The 9558-nt window shown below is 35.8% G+C and overlaps 1 pseudogene; it reads left to right on the forward strand.

Annotated features, from left to right (window-relative positions):
• The first annotated feature begins 6621 nt into the window (after positions 1 to 6621).
• On the forward strand, positions 6622 to 7282 carry LOC149182607 (bidirectional sugar transporter SWEET5 pseudogene; annotated as a pseudogene).
• The last annotated feature ends 2276 nt before the right edge of the window (positions 7283 to 9558 follow it).

The following is a 9558-nucleotide window of genomic DNA, read 5'->3' on the forward strand; positions in this document are numbered from 1 at the left end:
CGTTGGTAGAACAACTAACAACATTGCAGAGTACAATGTAGTTATTGGAATTTTGTCTGATGTTGTTTCACTTGGTATTCATTGTCTAGTTGTTAGATTAGATTCTCAACTCGTGGTATTACATTTCTGTAACTTTTATTCAGTCATAAGTCCATCAATTTTAAGGACGTTTTTGCGGGTCCATCTCTTAGAAAGTCTGAATTTGATTATATTGAATATCGACATATTCCAATACATTTAAATACATTAACCAACACATTGGAAAAATATGTATTAAATTGACATTTGCAACATTTGTAAAAATAAACAATAGTCATATGTACATTGTAAAAAATAGGCAGATTAAGTAGAAGAAGTATCCATAGATTAAAAGTTTGTAAAGAGTTTTGGTTTTTACAAAAATGGTGTCCAAGACATATAAGGCCGATGGCCTTTATTATCCGCATACATTCCAATCAAACCAAAAGCACAAAATCTAGCTCAAAAATCCTAAGAGCTAAACATGGTGGTGCTCATGATAACAAACTACAACTCTAACAACACGTCCAAAAAATTGACATAACAATGTAGGCACTCCTATAGTGTGCCTCTAGTAATGAAGTGGAATATCATCAATCCTAGAGTCTGGAATACCTTGGGTAAGTCCATCAAGGTTTCGCTCTAACTTTTCTAGTGTCTCAATAGCTGCTAAGTTATGTTCTCCAACCTCTACCTACTTTTGGCCCTGCCTTTGGGTAGGGAGCATCCTAGCTGATATTACCACTCCCATGCCTACATAATAAGCTAATGTTAGTCTTGATACACTTAGAAAAAACAAAAACAAAAAAACCAAAAATATTCAAAACACAAATTAAATGTTTCTACCTTACTTGGCCCACTACATGCCTAGTGGGAGGATGAGATCTGGATCTCATCTAAAGTTGGTCCCTACATAAGGATATTCCTCGATCATAATAATCTTTCAACGAATCCACCCAAGTAAAGGAGGAATGAATGACATCAATTTCCCACCACCATGGCAGGCCATTAGGTCAACCAAACTCCTCATGCACATATCTCTAGCATGAGGAGGATCTACATCTACCTTTTTTGATTGGAATAGTGGCACCCATTCTAGAAAGAAACATAATAATATAGATCCGTACCCAAATTTCTTCAATATTCCTTTCTTTCACATCATTAGCTTTTGTTTCATATTCTTTAGCAAAGCCTTGCACCATTTAAATAATTTTTACTCCATAAACTCAAGAGCATATTTCATCTGAGATTTTGAAGCTACATAAGGAGCTATGCTCCCAGCCACATGAGACATAGTAAAAAAGATTATTTTCAAAGCAAATCCTTCTACATATTTGATCTCAATCTTACCACTACTTGCTTTATGAGATCCTCGAATGAAATGTTAAGAAATATACTAATTAGTGGTTTCACAACCAACACGATGGCCATTTAACTGAATCCTAACCCCTCTCTTTGACAATCCATTTAAAAAGTCGATGTCTTCTACTTTAATTGCAAGGAATGGGAATCGATGTGAAAGAATTGTTCATTAGCATCCCATGCCCTTACAAAGAACTATAAGACCTTTGGTTGAGCTCTCATGCCAGGGGTTAAGTAGAATTTGGCCAAACCACACCGTCATAGGGCCAATATTGTATTTGGATCATATGTTGCTATGAGATCATCGGTTTCATCCTCTCTTTCTCTCAATTCATGGTCATGGTGAATATAAGCCTTGTTAAAAGTCAAAAAAGAAAACATTATATCGCAAGGAAACCAAATTTTGAGTTTATTCCATGAGAAAATTTAAATTTTTTATGTGCTTTCTGGTCATCGCACTTGATTTTTTAATAGAGCGATGTCATCACACTTTTCATCTTCAAACCTTCGATCATCGTGGGTCCAAAGAGGAAACCCGCGGTGATTCCTAAGTACAACCTAGCTTTCTTTACAAATTGAAAACTAGGATTTTCACCATCAAAATAAAAAAGTTAACCATAAAAGTGAAGAGAAAGGAGAGAGTTATTACCTAGAAGAAACGACACTGGAAATTGTTGACTAGATTGGTCGCAATCTGCTCTAGAAGTTTGAAGGTAAAAATGAGTTTTTTAGCTTTAGAATTGGTAAAAATGAAATGGTTAAAATAAAATGACTTTTTGGGCTTTTATAAAAATAAAGTTATTTTTAATTACTGTTTTTACCTCTTTTTTCCTAAAATAGTAAAAAATAAACCCTTTTATCATTTTTTCAAGCATATTTCATGATTTTTTAGTTTTAGTGTGCAGTAAAAAGGTCAAAATGTTGAAATATAATGTAATGGCATGAGTATACTTTTATTGCTTTTTTGGGCTGTTTAAAACTAAATGAAAAAGTGACACCTTGGAGTCTTTTTTGAGCTCTTTTTCTTTCAAGCTCATAAACTTATATGAAGAAATATATACCTTGTATAAGATTACCCCTTTTACAGAATACGTAGACTATTTATGAAAAAGGTATACTTTGACCACACATGGTCAAAAGAGTTCTCGCTTGTATATTTTACGCTTTTTCAAGCTCGAGGGACTAAATTAATGAAAAATAACCTTGTGGAGTTTCCTTCTTTTGTCTTTTCAAACTCTCTAAATATGAAAATGACATCAAGTTACCTCTGTATTGGACTCGTAAAAACATAAACAATATAGGACTCATCAAACATGATGTTACAGAACCACTCCTTCCTAAGGTTCATTAAAAAAAATTTGAAGGACTTATCTGAAGGGTAAGCTTCCAATACAAGCATATGTTATCCTCCTCAATCTTGCATAAAAATAGAGAGGTACTTGTTAGTAATGGTGGGGGGAATTGGAAAGGAACATTTATCTTTTGTATTCTGTAAAGGCAATAAGTCACTCTTGAACATGACACTCCTTCACTTTTGTGTTTGATTGGGTTGGGAAATCCACTTACCTATTTGTTTTTTGCACCACCTTGAAAGCCTTCATACCAGTTTTTTATCCCATAATTGAGTTGGTGTTTCCAACTCCATATAGTGTCACCAATATGTTCAAGATAAGTTCAACCTAAATGAAAATATTTTACAGTACTTATAGCCCTCTTTCACACCAACCATCCCTGAGTCAGTCATGAGTTAATTTTTTCATCCTACTCAAAATATTGATATTGTTTTTGTGTCATTAATGGGGGATACATCAAGGCCCTCCCGTGATGGTCTCTTCCTATCGACTTCAACACATTATCTAGGAAGTTGACTTAGAAACTCTCTTTAATGTCTTGGAACTTGAATGCCTCAATGGTATGTCTCCTCACTTTTGATGATAGTTTCACGTCATTGACCTTTGATTGGAAGATTTTATGAGTGTTTGACTTTAGATCATTCATTTGTACTTCATAATTGTACTAGTGTAACTTGATAGTCATTGACATTATTAGTGGTTTATCTCACATTTTTTAACGATTCTCATCATTGACCGGTAATCATATGATGTCTACTATGTTCGACTTTGACACAATCGTTCACATGGTTAGACTCGTACTATTGAGCAGTAGCGATGAAGACCCTGGATCTAGTTTCATCCATCCAGGTTGCATGGAGTTTTCATGACCGATGTATAGATTTACACTATATGGCATAGTTATTTTCATATTAATTCTATTTGAGCATGGATCCACAATGTATGTCCGGTGGTCACGACTCTGATTTGTTCATATGGATCTTTATACATTTCCATACTTAGGTATAAATTTGATATGTTATAATGATTATGAGAATTCCTACCTCAGTGATGATAATGATATTGTACTATAATCCCTTTGATTGTTGATTTGCAGGTCTCTAAACAGTGATTCCTTGATCCTTGCCTTTGTATGTTAAATCACTTCAGCCATCATACCAGTTCTGACTTTGTACTTTAGGGGGAAATATATTACACATCAATTTGTCACTCTTATGCAAATGATACCAAATCTAGGTCTTACATGATCCGATGAACTATGATCATAAGTCCCCTTGAAAGATGGAAGAAATACCTTTCAATGGTGTATAAGAATCTTGGATTAAATATCTTAAAAACCCTAATTTTGGAGGACATCATGGGCACTCAGTTTACAAGTTGCGATGATGCATGATTACATAGTATATATAGAGTGATGTCATTACACTTTTGCCTATGTTAAGGTCGTGATGATCTTCTTACTAAGGTAAAAAATAAAAAGTAAATGAAGCTTCCTTTTCTAGAAGCCTTGTGGTTGGTATCTAATCCAAATTGGTTGAGATTGAGCTCAAGCTCCCCATATCTTGGGCCTCCTTCCTCCTATAGTGGATCTATCCCACTTATTATGGATATCTCTCCTCCCTTCATGGATCTCTCAACTTCTTGTAACACCCTCCTCCCACATCCACCCAAGTAACCATGCCAACTAGGGTAAACATGAGATGAAAAGCTACTATGATCAGATTTGACCTCCTAGGAAATCGTAAGGAAGTGGAATCGACGAAACATCACAAGCGTACATCCAACACCATCAACAAAACCCTCAGGAGACAAGTCAGCGACTCAGATAGCCTGTCACTGGGTCCCACTGTTGTTCTGGACAATTTAAGGCTCAGTTGCTCTCATGATATGGGCGAGGGAGCAACCAAAGACCTAAAGTCACTCTCATAGGCCTACCTGCCAGCAACTATGGTCCAAACTTGCCAATTTTGTGCTAGCGATTCTAGGATTTGAGCCACTTTTTCATGCCCAGAGCCCAGGCCACTCCCCAGAATGGAATGAAAGCTCAGAATTAAGTAAAGTGCGGGGAAACAATGATGCAAAAGTAAATAGTTGATCAAGGCCTTAACCAGACTCCTACTAGCCATGACAGGAATTTCATCGAACATATCATCGACATGTAACCTACATGTGTAAACCCCATACTTAAGTGTAGGGATCTCTTACTTATCTGAGAATTGCCATGAACCATTGTTTCCTCATGTCATTTTTTACCTTATCACTTATTAGGTCACAAATACAATATCCATTCAAATACAAGTACAAACATGTTGAGAGCAAAACATAGTTGTTGCCACAAAATGAACATATAACCAACATAGTAGGAAAAGAATTACAATAAATATATCGGCCATCAAAATCCATATATACACTAGTACATTTACACATGAAATCAATGGAGTGAATTTCTCATTAATCAATGCAATTAATCGACCAGAGATGGGACTACCACGTTCCACCTGACCATAGATTGGTTGAGCTAACTCTCTCTTCATCCAATCACCCCCGTGCCATATTCCAAGCATGAACGTGGGACTCATATAACACATCAAAAACACTAATCAATGTGGATACCACTAAAGCTATCCCCTTAAACCGTGAAAAATTTGAGTTCCTCCTAGTCTCTCAGGATTTACCGTGCATCCGCAGTCCAATCCAGGGATCACTAGGCCCTACATCAAGACATACTCTATAGGCTTTACCATGCATTCCATCCCAGAATCACTAGGCCCAAAAGAGATAAAATCCACCTCTTGGCTTTACCGTATCTCCTGTCATTCATCGACAAGGATTCCCAGTCCCACTGAGCCACATAATATGGCTTTACCACAACCCACAGTCTGGTTCAGGGGTTACTAGGCCAGTGGATTCATGCATCCTTAGTCTAGTTTAGGGAACACTGTTGGGCTTCCAATTTTTCTTATTTTCATCCATTTCTCTCATGTTGTTGTTTGGTTAAATGATTAATTGTTGCAAATATTTGTTACCTTCCTCGTTTTAACATGATTAAAATGTTATTAATTAAGGTTTGTATGTTTCGGGTATAAACATTAATTCAATCATGTCTTATACAACCTTTGAACCTGTATTTACCTAATTGCACCATTGCACTTACCTTCCTACACCATGTAATGGATTCCTGCACCATTTACCTGCTTAAATTCCAAAGGATTCCTAGACTGTATTCACATTCTCTGTGCGTGTACTCGAACCCTTCATTCATGGGGATCAAATTGTATCAGTTGTTGACTTGTATAAGGATTTTTTTCCTTGGCTTGCTATGGCACATATGGGTTATTACTTCAGTCAGACGCAGATGTTAATTGTTTGGATGCCAATGGTGAAATGGATGAAGTGCATTGTGGTCACGACTAAGGAATCTGATAAGTTTTATCATTTCAATGACAACTATGTTCTTCCTTCTCATGTCAATTCCAATACAGCAATAAGCTCAACATAAACTCTGTCATCACAATGCCCTACCATCTTTCCAATTGATTCTGCTACCATAAATAACCCATCGAGCCTTTGATATTGACCCAGGCATTTGCATGATAGCGGAACGATGCCATTGCTTGCTATGTCTCAGATAATGGAGGAACTCTTCTCACATTCGAAGCCATGTTGATAATGTCAATAGGAGTGGAATTCCTTGAGATCTATTTGTCCATTACATTGCATGCGCCACGGGTGCATCATGGTTATCACACACAATGCTTGATTTTTCTCATCACTCTATTTTCTTTCTTTGCCAATTGTTGCAAGGATGCGCTCCCATTATAACGTTCCTATTCACATCTAATTTTGGGGGCTTTTGCCCCTTCTCCTGCAATTTTCATTCGAAGAAAGAATGACAATCGCTGATACGATTCGGTTGGTTGTTGGAATCATATGGAGCATTATTTATATCTTGATGTTCCTTTTTCCCCTACCTACATTTTTCAAGGTGTGGAAATGGAAATCGACTCGAGGGTTTTCTAGATTTCCTTACCCCATGAATCTCCTCAACTATGCCTTGTGGGTGTTATACGGCATGCCTTTTGTTCATCCAAACAACATTCTTGTAGTTACACTTAACAGAACGGGTGTGCTCTTTGAAATAGTGTACACTATTATGTTCCTTGTTTCTGGTAGTAATAAGCATATTCTTTGCAGTAGTGGCAGGTTTGACGTTAACTTTAGAGCATACTCATAAGAGACGGACCTTAGTTATTGGAACAATCTGCATTGTATTCAATGTCTTCATGTATGCAACACCCTTGTCCATCATGAAAAGGGTTATCCAAACTAAAAGTGCGAAGTACATGCCCTTCTACCTTTCCTTGGGTCACACTACCAATGGAGTCATTTGGACATTCTATGGTTGCATACACTTTGACATTAATCATGTGCTACCCAATGGACTGGAAGTGCTGCTAGGGGCATCTCAATTGGTACTGTATGGCATATATTACAGGACTACATGGTGGGATGAAGATGAAGGTTGCCCATTTCTTGATGAGAGGTCCTAGAATATACACTAAAAGCGTCACCATACAACAGTGATGAATATAGAGATCTTTGTTATGGTAGTCATTCTAGATTCAGTGCTCGTTATGGTTATGATAAGTCTAGCTCAATATGAATATGATCGAAGGAGATATGCATTGAATTTCTGATGCCAACCTATGAATAGCTCACGCAAGGAGGAAATCGATTAAGCCAAATCGCACCTCAACAGCCACTCCAGGAAAAGAAGAATGATTCACCAGAATCGTTCCCTCTTTCAATATTTAGTTACAAAACTAATTCTTATTCTGGCAAATTGTTAAAACTAATAATATTTTATATTTTAATTGGCTGAATTAAAAGGCCCAGTTTGTAATTCAATGCTATATAAGAGATTGTCGGGATCAAGTACAGGGAGTCAATTAACTAGACAATTAGACAGTAAGAAAGGAAATTTGATTGAGCCAGGGATAGTGCGCACGAGGGGAAGGCGCAGAAGGGAAGAGGAGTTGTCCCAATGTAGCCTCATGTAGTTCATAACTGGTGGATCGCTCCTCTTGTCTTGTTGGAGCTGAGCATTGTCTACTTGATGTAAATATTGTTTTTCAAGAATTAATTGAAGAAATTTTCATCTATGTTCTGTCTATTCATTTATTTCATATAATGATTTTGATTACTGTGTGGACCAAGTTAATCGAGGGTGTGAGTTGGCTGGGTTGGCTGCCAGACCAGCTCGACACCACTCTACAGTTCTTAAATTAATTAGCATTTAGATTATTATTTAGTGTGCGAGTTTATTTAAATACTTTTAGTCTCTTTTCCTTCTTCAAGTTAATGTCATTTAATTTGCTGCAATATTTTATCTTAAATTTTAAAGTTAATTTGATTTGTTGCAAATTGTTCCTATTTCATTTGTTGCATCAAGAGTTGTGCTTGGAGATTTCTTCTTATCAAATTGTTTCCAGATCAGCTTTGCCTTTATGAGCTCTAAATTTCAACTCGAATTGATCTAGATCCATTTAATTAATATTCCAGAACCTGAGCTTGACTTGAGTATTTATGGTCTTGAAATCCAACATTTATAAAAAGGAAAATGCATTATGTTCGACACCGTTAATGTTTAATTTCTATTGTATTTTACCCATAAACTTCTGGAGAGTTCTACACGATTGATTTTCAGGGACAAGGAAGGCGAGAGATTCATATTAATTTCTTTCATAAGTTATTTACGCAGGAGATTTACTTGATTTTTTAGACATTTGTGGTTCATTTATTTTGAGTTAGTTTTCGGAGAACCCACAGTAATAACCATATTTTTTCAACGTTTCAAATCCCAATAGGGATCCATCATCAAGACAATTTCTGAATGTTGATAGTAGAAGATCTAGATGAGAGTTTAAATAGTTATGAGATGATTTGGTTAACCTCTTCAAAAATTATTAAAAATTACAATAATTTTTTTTTAAAGTGTGGATCATAATCATTATTATTAAAATCTGACCTTCATCTCATCCTTAAATCAAATCATCTCATAACTATTTAAACTCTCATCTAGCTCTTCTACTATAAACATTCAAAATTGTCTTGATGTTGGATCCCTGTTGGGATTTAAAACATTGACAAATTATGGTTATTATTGTGGGTTCTCCTAAACCTAACTCAATATATTTACTTGCCGATGCTTTCAAGTTAATTTCACACAATATTAGTACAAGCAGAATTAGTATAGGTAGAATGATTTTGAATTGCTTTTGAATTCCTTCCAACATTTATAGTCTCTTGATATTGTGTCGACACTGTTTGGTTTTCAGTTATGATTTCCTTTCTCTTGTTGATTGCCTTTTATTTCCTACATGATTTAATTTTTTGGATTGGTGTTTTCTCAGCTTCTCTTTTAGTGCAGGGTTTCATTTATTGATGAGTTTGATATGCAAGATAGACTAGCATTTCTTTTGCTGGTTTCCAGGGGCTTTCTCTAGCATTTCCAGTGCTGTGTCTCGAAGTTCACAAACTATCCGGATTGACAAATTAAATGTTGGTACATTTATAGACCCTATACTACATCTAAAATTTTGGCGTCATTGCTAGGGAAGCACTCAAGGGATTCACCTTAGTGATCTGTCATATTTTTTTTTTTCCTTCACCTAGTTTCTCTTGCAATTTTATGTTCTTTGAATTTATTTCTTTCCTATACTGTTGCTTTAAGGTTTCTCATTTTCTCTGATGTTGAAAGAATTTCCCATCCTATATATATATAGATATATATATATATATATATATATATATATATATATATATA

This window comes from Pinus tabuliformis, chromosome 3_2 (assembly GCF_031772625.1).
Source record: "Pinus tabuliformis cultivar Carrire ecotype Pingquan chromosome 3_2, CPIR1, whole genome shotgun sequence".
Classification (NCBI taxonomy): domain Eukaryota; kingdom Viridiplantae; phylum Streptophyta; class Pinopsida; order Pinales; family Pinaceae; genus Pinus; species Pinus tabuliformis.